Source organism: Nicotiana tabacum, chromosome 23 (genome assembly GCF_000715075.1).
Source record: "Nicotiana tabacum cultivar K326 chromosome 23, ASM71507v2, whole genome shotgun sequence".
In the NCBI taxonomy this organism is placed as follows: domain Eukaryota; kingdom Viridiplantae; phylum Streptophyta; class Magnoliopsida; order Solanales; family Solanaceae; genus Nicotiana; species Nicotiana tabacum.
The window spans coordinates 79,816,993-79,835,645 of NC_134102.1; positions in this window are offsets into that span (position 1 = coordinate 79,816,993).

Below are 18,653 nucleotides of genomic sequence, written 5' to 3' on the forward strand. Positions count from 1 at the left end.
GGTTGTTCTACCTTAACCAGAACTCTTGTTGTCGATCCTGATATTTCTCTTGAAAGTGAAACATAGAGTTGTTCGTGCAAGAAAATATATTGCGGTAAATATAGTCCAATATTTAGGATGTTTGTCCTTGTGCTTTATTATTATATTTTCAAAACATAAACATACTAAAAATTATTTTCACACAAATTTAAAAGGATATTGCTTAGTTTCGGAAGACGAAAGTTGAATTCAGGGATAAGAATATACTTAGAAGCACATATCAGTATCATAATTTTTGCATGTATGGAGTTATTGTCAAAACTTCTATATACCATATGTGTGCTATTACATAAGCTATTCGGCGTATCTAACTTTTTCAGTAGCATGACGGGCATATTTTCTTCAAAATCAACCTATATACAATTGAAGATCAATTTTTCCTTAGTTTATTATATAAACGGTGACATTAACATACGTAAGAAATAATAAACTTGGCAACAAACATGTATGGTAGAAGGTCATTTGGTATTAAAGTATTTAAGTATTCTTCTTGGTAATAACTATTGATATCATTTTCCGCTGAGTCAAAAATAGAAAAATATTTTGTTTTTACTATAAAATTTTGCAATCAACTTTTTATTTAATTGATCAACATATTCATTCTTGCTAGCTAAGATATCTTTTTAATTCTATCATGTGATTTGCACAATTTGCATTTTAATCTAATAATAGAAATATTTCTCTTATTAAATGCACTACCATTACCATTGGGATTGATAATCAAGTGTTCAGGAAGAACCAAATCATCTTTTATTGGATGCTCTTCTTCGTTTCTGACACGAAGCAAGAAGACACTGAATACTGGATCTGTTCTTTCTTACTTTATATTTCTTGTCAGTTGAAACTTTTTCATTTGAGGCCAGAAGTATAACTTTGGAAAGCTAACTTTACACTACTTTTGTCGATTTTGGAACTACTGGTAGTACTTGACATAAATCATATCCCAAACTGTAAATGTTTCACCAAACGGTTCATTAATGTCCAATATATCTCTAGAACTCCAGACAATTATTTCGATCATTTGACACTTAGCCATGAGTGCTTCATTCCATATTATCAATTTTTTTTTCCTTATTAATATAGCACCATTACTCTACTTTGATATATTTGTGATGGTTATTTAAATTATTTGAAGAGGTATATCAAATCTAAAGTGAGTTGCCTCACAATAAAATCATTGTTGGTACACCACTTGCTATTATTGCTAACAATGTCATGCCTCTTGATATGATATTTGCAAGTAATGCATGACATGAAAATGTTATTTCGATTCTGCCGGAGACAACTACAAAAAATAATCTCGTTATAGTAGAGTCGACTCTTTATAATATAGTCTTGAAAGCTAGTTCTTGTTTAGGTTTTGATTTTGATTGTAATTCCTCAGACACTTGTATAACATTATGATTCTTAATAATATATGTATTATTACTTTGTGTTCTAACGCTCTTTTTATGGAATAAATTTATGTACCCTAAGATTTTTTTTTTAACTTGAATAAGAATTTTACTCATATGATGAATTTAAAAAATAATTGAATTGGATTCTCTTGCTAAATAATTAATTAAAAGATTTAATTATTTGGTTTTAACATAAAAAATAATTTATTCTATGTTTATTAACATCTTAATATTAGTTCATCTTGTTTTGAATATTTAATCTTAATTATAATTTTGTCTAACATAAATTTTATTTTCAAAGAGTAAAGGATTGATATGACATTTCACTTTAAGATCTTTATATTTGTAGAATCATTAGTGCTATTGACTCTTACCAACATTTTTTTCTCTTTCTCACACATTTATATTCTTAAATATTTTCTTAGTTGTTGTTTAATAATTGGGTATTTTTCAATATTACACGAAAAATTGATTAAAATAATATTACTAGAGTAAAAAAATAGTTCAAATATAATATAAAAAAAATATTATCATGGGGGTATTGTTTATCTAATTTCAACTCTTTATGCAGTTCATTTAATATTACTTTTATTTTTTTTTTAGTATTGAACATTATGGAGTGGTAATGTATTGCCAATACGGAGAATTCTTATAAAATTGATTTTATTAAACCTTACTACATATTTGTAATAATAATTTAATAGACAAAATTTTATTAATTTAAAATCTTAAATATTAAAAATTAGCATAGAAAGTATTGTCGTCCAAAAAATAGGTTATTGCAGTTATGTCCTCTTCCTATGAGTTCTTCCGTTTGATAATTTAGGGCTATTTTAGTATATTAATATTGTATTTATGCTTTTATAATAATATAAGTTCTCATTTTTCTAAATGAATTTGGACAATATAATACATTCTCAAGTTAAATTAGTAATAGAACATTATAATACGTTTTCAGATTAAATTAATAATAGAAATTTAAGAAGTATATCCTAAAAGTAATAGGATTACAAGACTAAAGATATTTACTTGTTCAATTTTATATGAATTAGACAGCCCGAAAGTAATTATACTAATAGGATTCCTAAAGGTAATTGTATAGGATTCCTAACTGTAATGACCCAACCGGTCATTTTTAACTTTTAGAACCCCGTTCCCTAAAATAAAATTTCTCGTAGGTGCTTGTAATAATTTATGACTTGCGGGGATGGTTGGTTCGGGATTTGGAAATGTTTGAGGTGAAACCGGAACACTTGGTTCCTTAAGTTGGCCTTAAAGTGCTAAGTTTGACTTCGGTCAACTTTTTGTGAAAATGACCCCGGAATACATTTTTGATGATTCCAACAGCTCCGTATGGTGATTTTGGACTTAGGAGCATGTTCGGAAGTTTATTTGGAAGTATAGGCATGAAATGGCTAAAAACAAGAACTTAAGTTTTGAAGTTTGACCGATGAGTTGACTTTTTGATACCAAAGTCAGAATCCAGTTCCGAAAATTTTCATAGCTCCGTTATGTAATTTATGACTTGTGTATAAAATTTGAGGTCAATCGGAGTTGATTTGATAGGTTCCGGCATTGAATGTAGAAGTTGAAAACTCTTAGTTTCATTAAGCTTGAATTGGGGTATGATTCATGATTTTAGCATTGTTTGATATGATTTAGAGGTTCGACTAAGTTCGTATGATGTTTTAGGACTTGTTGGTATATTTGGTTGAGGTCCCGAGGGCCTTGGGTGAGTTTCGGATGGTTAACAGATCAAAAATTTGAGTTAAAAAGCTGCTGCAATTTTTCCTCTTCTGTTGAACATTCTGGGCTGTGATCGAGCCCAGATATTGAGCCAGATATCGAGCCCAGGTATCGAGCCCAGGGTTGATGAGGTACAGGATAGAGCTAGTGTATCGAAGCCATGATCGAAGGTCCAACTCGAGGGCCATGATCGAAGGTCCAGCTCGAGGGCCATGATCGAAGGCAAGGTTCGAGGGCCAGGATCGAGACTCAAGATCGAGGGTCACAATCGAAGGCTCAAGCTCGATGCCATGATTGAGGCTATGATCGAAGGCCCAACCTCGATACCCTGATCGAGGCCATGACCGAGGTCCAGGCTCGAGCCTGTGATCGAAGTCGCGATCGAAGGCAAGGCTCGAGGGCATGATCGAAGGTATGGCTCGAGGGCTAGGATCGAGAACCAAGCTCGATGCCCTGATCGAAGGCCCAACCTCGACGCCCTGATCGAAGGCACAACCTCGATGCCCTGATCGAAGGCACATGTTTGATGCCGCGATCGAGGCCCAGTTCGAGGACCAGTTCCGAAGGCTGCTGGGCAGTTTTATAAAAAGAGGGCATTCGTCCCATTTGCCATTTTTGACGAACTTGAGCTTGAGCAGAGACGACTTTTGGCAGATTTTCAAGGGAAAAACATTGGGGTAAGTGATTTTAACTCGGATTTGATCTACATATACAAGTGTATCATTATTTTTCACAATTTAATTAGTGTTTTGAGATTTGAGATTTGGAAAAGTTTAGAAATGTCATAGAAATGAAATTTTGAGATTTCGGTATCGATTCGGAGTCGGAATTGAGTGAAACTGGTATGGTTGGACTCGTAATTGAATGGGTTGTCGGATTTCATAACTTTCGATGAATTTCGAGATATGGGCCCCGCGAGCGAATTTTTAATTAATTTCGGGATTTTTATTTAAAATGTAGTATTTCCTTATAGAATTTATTTCTTATAAATTTTAGTGATTGTATCGAATTATTTCGGCTAAATTCGAGCCAAACAGAGTTGGATAATCGTGGAAAAGGCAAAATTGTGGATTAAATTGGAGCAAGACGAGGTAAGTCTCTTGTCTAATCTTGTGAGGGGGAAATTACCTCATAGGTGATTAAAATTAAATAATTGTTGCTAATTGTGGGGGGCTACGTATGCACGTGGTGACGAGAGTCCGTGCGTAGCTACTATTAATGCTAAAGTCCGGGTAGTTTAGGACTCAAAGCATGCCTTACTTGTGTAAATTGTATTCTTTGATTTATTTATATTAATTGATATCTATATGAATATATTGTGAATTGTTAGATAAAGATATTAAAGGATGGAAATCTCATAGGCTTGATTGTCTGTTTAAATTAATTAATTGTTAAAAGAAATTGTTCTCCTCCCAAATTCATCTTATAATCAATTTACTCTCCTTCCGGAGGCACATAAGAAAATGTCCTCCTTTCTTGTGGAGCGGGCCGAATGCCTCGGCAGGATAGATGCATCTATGGATCGCGCCACACGTCCCTCGGCAGTGTACACGACACTCTGGATCGGGTCGTACGTCCTCGGCAGAAATCGTGCTTAATAATAATAATTATACGATACTTTAATGATTTATTTCAGCTTGTGAAGCTAAGTAATAAATTGGAAAATCCTTGAAATTTAATGAATTATTATTCTTGCTTGTTTTGGAATTAATTGTTACTCCTGTAAATGAGATTTTATTGATAAATTGGAATTTATTTGAATTGAAGGAATTTAATTAATATATTGAGAATTGTTACATTTGAAGGAATTTGATTATTTCCGCTGATTAAATAAATTATTTGTAAATTCTGTAAATCATGCTGATTTGAATATCCTAATTTTATTTCAATTATTATTGACCCATAGTGAGTGTCAAAGTCGGCCATCTCGTCTCTACCACTTCGAGATTAGGCTTGATACTTACTGGGTACACGTTGTTTACGTACTCATACTACACTTGCTGCACTTTTTGTGCAGGATCTGAGACAGGTACTAGTGGAGGACCTATCATCACATACCCACGTCATCCCGAGGCATAGTGGTGAGCTGCCTTTCTGAGCCGTTCTGCAGCTACCAGTGTCTCTTCTTATATTTATATTCTGTCTATTTCATTTCAGACAGTATTTGGAGTTTTGTATAATCTACTAGATGCTCATGCACTTGTGACACCGGGTCTTGGCACACACATTGGTAGAAGTTGGTATTTTTATTATTTTCTTGGAATAAAAGTTTAACCAATGTACGATTGACTTATTAGTTGGCTTGCCTAGCTGTAGTGTTGGGCGCCATCACGACCTATAGGTAAAATTTGGGTCGTGACAACATGGTATCAGAGCACTAGGTTGACATAGGTCTCACAAGTTATGAGCAGACCTAATAGAGTCTTGCGGATCGGTACGGAGATGTATGTACTTATCTTCGAGAGGCTATATGGTGTTAGGAAACTACCTTTCTTCATATTCCATCGTGCAATCAATGTAGTACTAAATATCTTTCTCTTATTCTCTCACAGATGGTGAGAACACGCTCTAATGAGATTCCAGACCAGGGAAGAGCTACTCCCCTAGTTGCTAGAGGCCGAGGGAGGGCTCCAGGCCGTGGTAGAGGGCGAGGACGTCCAAGGACCGTTCCAGTTATGCCGCCAGTGGATCCAGCAGAGAATCCCATTATTGAGGAGCAGGGTGAGGTATCTGTGGCAGAGCCAGCTCCGGTGGACTTCACATGTGCACCGGGATTTCAGGATGTCATGGGTCGTATGCTGCGATTCATGGACAATATGACTCAGGCCGGTTTATTTCCGGCAGACCCAGCCACATCTCAGGCGGGCGGGGGAGCACAGACCCCTACTGCGCAGGCTCATGGACAGGCAGCTGCTGTATATCAGACCCAGGGTGCACTACCCGTGGGTGGAGTTCAGCCAGTGGCAGCAGCTACACCTGAGCCCAGGCCAGCTGTAGCCGCCGATCCTCAGAAACTATTGGACAGATGGACTATACTACATCCTCCTGTCTTTGGGGGTGAGCGACATGAGGATCCACAGGATTTCATTGATTGTTGCAAGGATAGACTGTACAACATGAGGATATTGGAATCCCATGGGGTTGATTTCGCTACTTTTCAGCTAGAGGGTAGAGCCCGTAGATGGTGGCAGTCTTATGCTCTTGGCAGACCAGCAGATTCTCCTCCCATGACTTGGGACAGGTTCACCCGTATCTTCTTGGACAGGTATATTCCACCCTCCTAGAGGGAAGAGTTGCGGTTTCAGTTTGAGCAGCTCCAGCAGGGTCAGATATCAGTGACTGATTATGAGGCGAGGTTTTCTGAATTATCTCGCCATGCACTAATGATACTCCCTACTGAGGCGGAGAGAGTGCGAAGGTTTGTAGCCGATTTACATACTGGTATTCAGGCTACTATGGCTCGAGAGGTTGAGATGGGTACTTCTTATGAGTGAGTTATGGAGATAGCCCGGAGGATTGAGGGTGTACATCAGCGGAGCCAACAGAAGATTATGAGAGATAAGCGGTTCAGGTACTCTGGAGAGTTCAGAGGTGCTCCGTCCGGGGGCAGAGGTTAGTTCGTGAGGGGACAGTCCAGCAGACCCCCATATCCAGCACCACCACCTCCTCGAGGTGCTCCAGTGCGAACTTATCTCAGTGCTATCCCAGAGAGTTCTTACCACCCACCAGCTATTCAGGGTCCTCCCAGTGGGTATTCAGGTCCCCAGGGCCACACACTTAGTCAGCAGCCCATCGCACCGAAGAGTTGTTACGAGTGCCGGGATCCCAGTCACATGCGGAGGTTTTGCCCCAGGCTTCGGGGTAGACCAGTACAGCAGGGTTAGCAGCCTATGCTTACCGGACCAGTTGCTCCACCAGTAGTCCGACCACCCAGAGGTGGAGGACTGGTGGGTAGGGGCCATCCTAGGGGTGGAGGTCAGCCAGGCGGAGGGCAGCCAGTTGGCGCTCCAACTCGGTTCTATGCTTTTCCGGCTAGACCAGATGCAGAGGCCTCAGATGCCGTGATTACAGGTATTATTTCTGTTTGTGGCAAAGATGCCTCAGTATTATTTGATCCAGGATCTACGTATTCATATGTGTCATCTCTATTTGCTCCATTCCTGGGTGTTTCTCATGAGTCCTTGAGTACTCCTGTTTATGTGTCCACTCCTGTGGGCGATTCTGTTGTTGTGAACCGGATCTACCGGTCCTGTATTATTACATTCTGTGGTTATGAAACTAGAGCAGATCTCCTATTGCTTGAGATGACCGAGGACGAACGTTTGTTTAATAGGTGGAGAATGTAATGATCCAACCGGTCATTTTTAACTTTTAGAACCCCGTTCCCTAAAATAAAACTTCTCGTAGGTGCTTGTAATGATTTATGACTTGCGGGGATGGTTTGGTTTGGGATTTAGAAATGTTTGAGATGAAACCGGAACACTTGGTTCCTTAAGTTGGCCTTAAAGTGCTAAGTTTGACTTCGGTCAACTTTTTGTGAAAACGACCCCGGAATAGAATTTTGATGATTCCAACAGTTCTGTATGGTGATTTTGGACTTAGGAGCGTGTTCGAAATTTTATTTGGAAGTCCGTAGTTAAATTAGGCATGAAATGGCTAAAAACAAGAACTTAAGTTTGGAAGTTTGACCGATGAGTTGAGTTTTTGATACCGGAGTTGGAATCCAGTTCCGAAAATTTTCATAGCTCCGTTATGTAATTTATGACTTGTGTGTAAAATTTGAGGTCAATCGGAGTTGATTTGATAGGTTCTGGCATTGAATGTAGAAGTTGAAAACTCTTAGTTTCATTAAGCTTGAATTGGGGTATGATTCATGGTTTTAGCGTTGTTTGATATGATTTAGAGGTTCGACTAAGTTCGTATGATATTTTAGGACTTGTTGGTATATTTGGTTGAGGTCCCGAGGGCCTTGGGTGAGTTTCGGATGGTTAACGGATCAAAAATTTGAGTTAAAAAGCTGCTGCAATTTTTTCTCTTCTGTTGGACATTCTGGGCTGTGATCGAGCCCAGATATCGAGCCAAATATCGAGCCCAGGTATCGAGCCCAGGGTTGATGAGGTACAGGCTCGAGCTAGTGTATCGAAGCCATGATCGAAGGTCCAACTCGAGGGCCATGATCGAAGGTCCAGCTCGAGGGCCATGATCGAAGGCAAGGCTCGAGGGCCAGGATCGAGACCCAAGATCGAGGGTCACAATCGAAGGCTCAAGCTCGATGCCATGATTGAGGCTATGATCGAAGGCCCAACCTCAATACCCTGATCGAGGCCATGACCGAGGTCCAGGCTCGAGCCTGTGATCGAAGTCGCGATCGAAGGCAAGGCTCGAGGGCATGATCGAAGGTATGGCTCGAGGGCTAGGATCGAGACCCAAGCTCGATGTCCTGATCGAAGGCCCAACCTCAATGCCCTGATCGAAGGCACAACCTCGATGCCCTGATCGAAGGCACATGTTCGATGCCACGATCGAGGCCCAGTTCGAGGACCAGTTCCGAAGGCTGCTGGGCAGTTTTATAAAAAGAGGGCATTCGTCCCATTTGCCATTTTTGACGAACTTGAGCTTGAGCAGAGACGACTTTTGGCAGATTTTCAAGGGAAAAATATTGGGGTAAGTGATTCTAACTCGGATTTGGTCTACATATACAAGTGTATCATTGTTTTTCACAATTTAATTAGTGTTTTGAGATTTGAGATTTGGAAAAGTTTAAAAATCTCATAGAAACGAAATTTTGAGATTTCAGTATCGATTCGGAGTCGGAATTGAGTGAAACTGGTATGGTTGGACTCGTAATTGAATGGGTTGTCGGATTTCATAACTTTCGCCGGATTCCGAGATGTGGGCCCCGCGGGCGAATTTTTAATTAATTTCGGGATTTTTATTAAAAATGTAGTATTTCCTTATAGAATTTATTTCCTATAATTTTTAGTGATTGTATCGAATTATTTTGGCTAGATTCGAGCCAGACAGAGTTGGATAATCGTGGAAAAGGCCTTATAGTGGATTAAATTGGAGCAAGACGAGGTAAGTCTCTTGTCTAATCTTGTGAGGGAGAAATTACCTCATAGGTGATTAAAATTAAATAATTGTTGCTAATTGTGGGGGGCTACGTATGCACGTGGTGACAAGAGTCCGTGCGTAGCTACTATTAATGCTAAAGTCCGGGTAGTTTAGGACTCAAAGCATGCCTTACTTGTGTAAATTATATTCTTTGATTTATTTATATTAATTGATATCTATATGAATATATTGTGAATTGTTAGATAAAGATATTAAAGGATGGAAATCTCATAGGCTTGATTGTCTGTTTAAATCAATTAATTGTTAAAAGAAATTGTTCTCCTCCCAAATTCATCTTATAATGAATATACTCTCCTTCCGGAGGCACATAAGAAAATGTCCTCCTTTCTTGTGGAGCGGGCCAAATGCCTCGGCAGGATAGATACATCTATGGATCGTGTCGCACGTCCCTCGGCAGTGTACACGACACTCTGGATCGGGTCGTACGTCCTCGGCAGAAATCGTGCTTAATAATAATAATTATACGATACTTTAATAATTTATTTCAGCTTGTGAAGCTAAGTAATAAATTGGAAAATCCTTGGAATTTAATTAATTATTATTCTTGCTTGTTTTGGAATTAATTGTTACTCCTGTAAATGAGATTTTATTGATAAATTGGAATTTATTTGAATTGAAGGAATTTAATTAATATATTGAGAATTGTTACATTTGAAGGAATTTGATTATTTCCGCTGATTAAATAAATTATTTGTAAATTCTGTAAATCATGCTGATTTGAATATCCTAATTTTATTTTAATTATTATTGACCCATAGTGAGTGTCAAAGTCGGCCATCTCGTCTCTACCACTTCGAGATTAGGCTTGATACTTACTGGGTACACGTTGTTTACGTACTCATACTACACTTGCTGTACTTTTTGTGCAGCATCTGAGACAAGTACTAGTCGAGGACCTATCATCACATACCCACGTCATCCCGAGGCATAGTGGTGAGCTGCCTTTCTGAGCCGTTCTGCAGCTACCAGTGTCTCTTCTTATATTTATATTCTGTCTATTTCATTTCAGACAGTAATTGGAGTTTTGTATAATCAACTAGATGCTCATGCACTTGTGACACCGGGTCTTGGCACACACATTGGTAGAAGTTGGTATTTTTATTATTTTCTTTGAATAAAAGTTTGACCAATGTACGATTGACTTATTAGTTGTCTTGCCTAGCTATAGTGTTGGGCGCCATCACGACCTATAGGTGACATTTGGGTCGTGACACTAACGTATAGTATTATGTCCTAAAACTAATAGGATTATAAGACTAATATCTAGAATTCCGGTTATGACCTTTTATTATGAATTATTATGCTTAATATTATAAGGTTATTTTTGTAAACCGATATTCTATTCATGCTTTTATATAATAATATATATATAGATAGATAGCACTACTAAAAATCTGCTAAAAACCGACCAAATATTTCCGACCAACGTTGGTCGGTCAAAAAAAGCGACCAAAAACCGTCCAGGTTGGACGTAAACTGAGAAAAAAAAAATTTACATTTTTTTAAAACTAAATACCGACCAACGTTGGTCGGTAAATTAGTCAACGAATTGACCCAGCTGGTCAAACAAGAAAATTTTGGATTACCGACCAACGTTGGTCGGTAATCTGGATCCAATTTTTTAAATTTTAATAATTATTTTATTATTTAAAATATTTTATAATATTTAAGAATTTATATTTAAAATTACCGACCAACGTTGGTCGGTTAATGTAGGGGAAGCATTTACCGACCAACTTTGGTCGGTAATTGTTATTTTCTGCAAAATAACCGACCAAAGTTGGTCGGTTATTACGTCAACATTGGTCAAACTTTCGAATTACTTTTATATTTACTATCTAAATAATATAAATGTAATTCGTTAGTACTTTTGTAATACAAATAATGAATACACTAACATATACTATATATAACATGCTATTTGTAAATTGATTCATCGACTTATAACTTACTTAGATGCATCGATGAATATTAAAAACAAAATGTTTGACCTATATCGACTAATAGTAAAAACAAAACGTCTCGACCTATATCGATTAATCTAGCTATGCCATGCATTATTAGTGATGAATGAATGAAAAATAAAAGAATTAATACTAAACATCTTTGACATATATATATATATATATATTAGTATTATCTTTGACATATATATATATATATATATATATGGATCACAAATTAAATAAACGAAAGAAGCTATTAGTATTAAGTAAACGAGTTAAATTAATAGGTCAAACATGGTCAAACTTTAACAAGCTATATATATACACACTAACATATACTATAACAAGCTATATATATAGTTAAAGTATTACAGTGAAGTGTGTTTGTGTGTGTGTATATATATATAAGAACAACACGAAGTGCTAGGACCACAGGGTCGGGTTTTTTTAGGGATAGACTTGGGAAGATACTAATTAGTATATATACTTTATCCTCAAATATATCTATTTGTAAATTGATTCATCGACTTATAACTTACTTAGATGTATCGATGAATATTAATCGATGATTCATCAAAACGTCTCGACCTATATATCGATTAATCTATGTCATGCATTATTAGTGATGAACGAATGAAAAAAGAAGTTATTAGCATCAATTACAATATAGTGTATGTGTGTGTGTGAGAAATTACTCACATACTTAATTATAACTTAGAAAATTTACTTAGATAGATGCTATTATAATTTATTAAAATTAAATAGTTAATAAATTTATTTATAAAGATTATTCTTATAGTTTATAATTATTTATAATAATTGCATAGTTAAATAAAATAAATGCTTGTAGTTTATAATATTTTTTTATAGTTTACAATATTTTAAGAAAAAAACACACAAAAAAAAGAATTTAATTTTTTTAAAAACAAATCGACCAGAGTTGGTCGGTTTTTTTTCAAAAGGTCAACACTTAATGTACCGACCAAAATTACCGACCAACTTTGGTCGGTAATTCTGAAATCAGAGAATTGAAAAATGGGGAAAACCCCCATTTCTCTCTTATTTTCCCCTCTCTTCTCTATTTCCCTCACTCAAAACCTTCCCCTCTCCTTCTCTATTTCCCTCACATAAATCCCATTCCCCACCCTGCGTCGCCACCGCCCATCCCTCGCCGTCGCCGCTGCCACTGCCACTACCGCCCCTCTCCTTCTCCATCTCCTAAAAATTCTAGGTTTGAATTACAACTCATTTATTTATTATTTCTAGGTTTTGTTAATTAGTTATGAATTAGTTTCAATTGATTAGTATTTCAATTATTTGAACATTGCATTTTATTGAGGATTAGGGTTTAGGTCTTGTTTTAATTAGTTTTGTTAATTAGTTTTTTTAACTAATTAGTTTTGTTAATTAGTCAATTAGTTATGAATTAGTTTTAATTGATGAGTGTTTCAATTTTGAGTTTGTATTGTCTTGAATAGTTTAGTTAGAATTAAATTATTAACTTTGTATTGTCATGAATAGTTTAGTTAGAATCTAGGGTTTACGATTTGTTCTTGTGAATTAAACTTTTAGGGTATGGGTTGAATTTCTTTAGTTTAGTTAGTTTATGTTTAAACTCGTAGGATATGAATTGAAATTTTAGTTTTTAGGATTTGTTCTTGTGAATTGAACTTTTAGGATATGAATTGAACTTTTAAGATATGAATTGGACCTTTTGGATATGAATTGAACTTTTAGGATATAAATTGGTGTAATTAGAAAAAAATAATTATCTTGAATTAACTAAAAAAGATATAATTAATTTATAATTGTAGAATAAATTAATTTATTCTTGTGAATCGAACTTTTAGGGTATGGGTTGAATTTCTTTAGTTTAGTTAGTTTATGTTTAAACTCGTAGGATATGAATTGAAATTTTAGTTTTTAGGATTTGTTCTTGTGAATTGAACTTTTAGGATATGAATTGAACTTTTAAGATATGAATTGGACCTTTTGGATATGAATTGAACTTTTATGATATAAATTGGTGTAATTAGGAAAAAATAATTATCTTGAATTAAATAAAAAAAATATAATTAATTTATAATTGTAGAATAAATTAATTTGTTCTTGTGAATCGAACTTTTAGGGTATGGGTTGAATTTCTTTAGTTTAGTTAGTTTATGTTTAAACTCGTAGGATATGAATTGAAATTTTAGTTTTTAGGATTTGTTCTTGTGAATTAAACTTTTAGGTATGAATTGAACTTTTAAGATATGAATTGGACCTTTTGGATATGAATTGAACTTTTAGGATATAAATTGGTGTAATTAGGAAAAAATAATTATCTTGAATTAACTAAAAAAGATATAATTAATTTATAATTGTAGAATAAATTAATTTGTTCTTGTGAATTGAACTTCTAGGGTATGGGTTGAATTTCTTTAGTTTAGTTAGTTTATGTTTAAACTCGTAGGATATGAATTGAAATTTTAGTTTTTAGGATTTGTTCTTGTGAATTGAACTTTTACGATATGAATTGAACTTTTAAGATATGAATTGGACCTTTTGGATATGAATTGAACTTTTAGGATATAAATTGGTGTAATTAGGAAAAAATAATTATCTTGAATTAACTAAAAAAGATATAATTAATTTATAATTGTAGAATAAATTAATTTATTCTTGTGAATCGAACTTTTAGGGTATGGGTTGAATTTCTTTAGTTTAGTTAGTTTATGTTTAAACTCGTAGGATATGAATTGAAATTTTAGTTTTTAGGATTTGTTCTTGTGAATTGAACTTTTAGGATATGAATTGAACTTTTAAGATATGAATTTGACCTTTTGGATATGAATTAAACTTTTAGGATATAAATTGGTGTAATTAGGAAAAAATAATTATCTTGAATTAACTAAAAAAGATATAATTAATTTATAATTATAGAATAAATTAATTTGTTCTTGTGAATCGAACTTTTAGGGTATGGGTTGAATTTCTTTAGTTTAGTTAGTTTATGTTTAAACTCGTAGGATATGAATTAAAATTTTAGTTTTTAGGATTTGTTCTTGTGAATTGAACTTTTAGGATATGAATTGAACTTTTAAGATATGAATTGGACCTTTTGGATATGAATTAAACTTTTAGGATATAAATTGGTATAATTAGGAGCCAATTATTATCTTGAATTAACTAAAAAAGATATAATTAATTTATAATTGTAGAATAAATTAATTTATTCTTGTTTTATTTGTATAGATGGAACATCGTACTTGGATGTACAATAGGAATTATCCTAATCGGCGGGGATTGCGGGAGGATTTTGTAGAAGGGGTTGATGACTTTATTGGACATGCAATGTCACTTCCACCATACCAAAGTGAAGGAGTAATTAGGTGCCCTTGTGTCAGGTGCGATTGTATGAAGTTTAAAAAATCGGAGGAAGTTAAGCTTCATCTTTATAGGAAGGGGTTTATAGAGAATTACTTTATGTGGACTAATCATGGAGAGATCGATGGTAGCCGTGGGATATTTCATAACATGGTTGTTGGTGAAAGTAGTAGGTCGGTGGAGAATACAAATCTTGATTCTAGAATTCAGGATATGGTTGCGGATGCTTTTGGGATGCACTTCGGGGGTGAGCCCAATGAAAATGTTGAACAAACTCCTAATGATGACGCAAAACATTTTTATGAACAGTTAGAGGAAGCTAGTCGTCCATTACGTGAAGGAAGTCTGCACTCTGAGCTGTCTGTTGCAGTTAGATTACTAAGTATCAAATCTAATTGGAATATTTCTCAAGTAGCCATGGACTCTTTCATTGACCTTATGAGTGAACTAGTTGACCCTAATATCAACTTACCTGGTGATTTCTATAAGGTAAAGAGATTGGTTTCTAAGTTAGGACTTTCGTCAATGAGAATTGATTGTTGTGAAGATGGTTGCATGTTATATTATAAAGATGATGCAACTTTAGACAGTTGTAAATTTTGCGAAAAGCCTCGTTTCAAGAGGCTTTCTAGCGGGAATATGGTCGCTGTCAAGGCGATGCATTATTTACCTCTTTTACCTAGGTTAAAGAGGTTATATGCGTCGATGAGTTCTACTCCTCATATGAGATGGCACTTTGAAAATAGAAGACCACCTGGTGTTATGTGTCATCCTTCAGATGGAGAAGCTTGGAAGCACTTTGATAGGACATATCCAGATTTTGCTAGTGAACCAAGGAACATTCGGTTAGGTCTGTGTGCGGATGGCTTCACGCCTTTTTCTATATCTGCGACACCATATTCATGTTGGCCTGTCTTTCTTACACCTTATAATCTACCACCTGAGTTGTGTATGACTAGTCCATATATATTCTTAAATTGTATTATCCCCGGTCCACGTAATCCGAAAAGTTTGATTGATGTATATTTGCAACCTTTGATTGATGAGCTAAAACAATTGTGGTATGATGGTGTTGAAATATATGACATATCAACCAAGCAGAATTTCAATTTGCATGCTAATTTAATGTGGACTATTAATGATTTTCCTGCGTATGGAATGTTGTCTGGGTGGATGACTGCTGGGAAGCTAGCTTGTCCTTACAGCATGGAAAATAGTAAAGCGTTCACTTTGAAACATGGCCGAAAGCAATCATGGTTTGATTGTCACCGTCAATTCTTACTTGATGATCATGAGTTTAGAAGGATGAAAAATGCATTCAAAAAGAATAAAGTGGAATATGATTCTCCACCTCCGATACTTTCAGGTGAGGAAATTTGGGAGAGGGTCCAGAACTTCAGTAAAGTTACTAAGGCTCCACCTTATAGATTCCCCGGATATGGTGTTAATCATAATTGGATGAAACAGAGTATATTTTGGGAGTTGCCTTATTGGAAGGATAATCTTCTCCGACACAACCTTGATGTCATGCATATCGAGAAGAATTATTTTGATAATTTGTTCAACATAGTGATGGATGTTAAAGGTAAGACAAAAGATAACCCGAAGGCTAGAATGGACTTATAAGAATATTGTAGGTGGCCTGAATTATACTTGCAGACAGCAAACAATGGTAAGGTGTTCAAGCCCAAAGCAAGTTACACATTCACTTTGGAGAAAAGACGACAAATTTGTGATTGGGTTATGAAATTGAAGATGCCTGAGGGTTATGCGTCGAATCTTGGAAAAAAAAGTAGATATGGAGGTAGGGAAGTTGAGCCATTTGAAAAGTCATGACTGCCATGTTTTCATGGAGACCTTAGTGCCTATTGCATTTTGTGGTTTGCCTAAAAGAATTTGGAAATCCATCACAGAGATTAGTTTATTTTTCAAAGACTTGTGTTCTACCACATTAAGGGAAGAAAACCTACTTCGGATGGACCAGAACATCCGTGTAATTTCTAGTAAGATGGAAAAAATATTCCCATGTGGTTTCTTTGATGTGATGGAACACCTTCCAATACACCTTGTACACGAGGCACGACTTGGAGGGCCTGTTCAATGCAGATGGATGTATCCTTTTGAGAGGTAATATTATAAGTTTGATGTAATATTCTATTTTATTTGAATGTTCTTGGCTAACATGAGATTATGTAGGACAATTGGCAAATACAAATAATTTGTTAAGCAGAGGAATAAGATTGAAGGATCTATATGCGAAGCCTATCTTGCAAAGGAAACTGCACATTTTTGTTCTTATTATTTTGAGAGTAACGTGCCATGTTCTAGGACCCAATAGGCACATGGTCGAATGTGTGAATGATCCATTATATCCACCAATGTCCATATTCAATCAACCAGGCCGATGTTCTAAGGATGTTAGAAAGAGAAGTTTAAGTGATATGGAGTACAAGTCAGCTACACTTCATGTGTTACTAAATTGTCCCGAAGTTGTACCATTTCTCAAGTAAGTATTGATTTATTAGTTATCAAAATGTAAAATTTACTGTGACTAGATATTGATGCAACTACTAAAAATATTTGATATGTCACAGTCACTTTGTGGGTCAATTTGGCCATGATGTTGTATATACAAGATTTGATACGTGGTTCAAACAGTTTGTAAGTGTATATATATATATATATATATATGTAGTGAATGTATAAAAATTGATTCATAAGTTGTGCTAACTTATGAATTTTTTTAACTCTATGTAGGTAAATAATCCAAATAATGGTGTAAATCAATTTTTGAAAGATATATCTTGGGGACCTGGGCTTCAGGTCACAACAATGTCTAAGTACGTAGTGAATGGTTATAAGTTTCATACAGAGGATTGCTCTAAAAATAAAAATAGCAACAACAGCGGGGTGTGGGTTCAAGGTGGTGATGGCAACCAAGTTGGAGATATTGATTATTATGGTGTGGTCAAAGAAATATTACAACTAGAATATACAGGTTGGCCATATAAGAAATTGATACTCTTTAGATGCAAGTGGTTTGACCCAAATCCAACAAGAGGTACAAGAGTACACAACCAATACAACATAATTGAGGTTAATCATACGAGGGAGTATGATCGCTATGATCCTTTCATAATTGCACATAACGTTAGGCAAGTGTATTATGCTCCTTATCCATTGCGGCGGAATAAGTCCGATTGGTGGGTTGTAATAAAAACTAAGCCTGTAGGTAGGGTGGAAGTCGAGAATGTGTTAGATGTTGCATATCAAAACGATATCTCCAATGTTCACCAAATAGTGGACGATCAGTTAGAAAATGATTTGGAACATCCTGAATGCATATTGGAAGAAGTTGATATAAATGAAGTAACAATTATAGAAAATGAGGACGAAGAATCAACTGATGAAGCTCAAACAAGTGAGGACGAAGAATTCTCGGACGAGGAACAATACGTCGATGAGGATTAAAAATTTGGTTTTTTAAAGCACTCTCATTTTATAGCTAGTTTCTTATATGTTTCAATCTAAATGTGTATTATATTATGCAGATGGCAGGAAAGGGTCAAGGTAACAATGACCCTACTAGTTCTCGGGGTCGAGAAAAGGGTAGGAAGGGAAAGAGGAGGGTAGAAAATAATACTCCCTCTTGTCCACCCTTTTCAGAGATGCCTATGTCTTATCCTCCACCACACGGCTATACTGAGCTGCCACAGCATCACGAGCCGTACACCTTCATTCAGACACCAAGTCTTCCATCACAGGGCCATAGGACTATACGTCCGACATACAGTCCAGCTGCCTCACAGCCATCTGCATCACATCCACATGGATCACATCCCTACATATCACAGCCACATGGATCGCATCCATCCATCTCACAGCCACTCGGGTCACAGCCACTTGGGTCACAGCCATCGGTATCACATCCACTTGGGTCGCATCCAGCTATGTTGCAGTCACAGGGATCGCAACCATCTTCAGCATCGACTCCATCTATTGCAGGCCTTCGCCTGCGAGG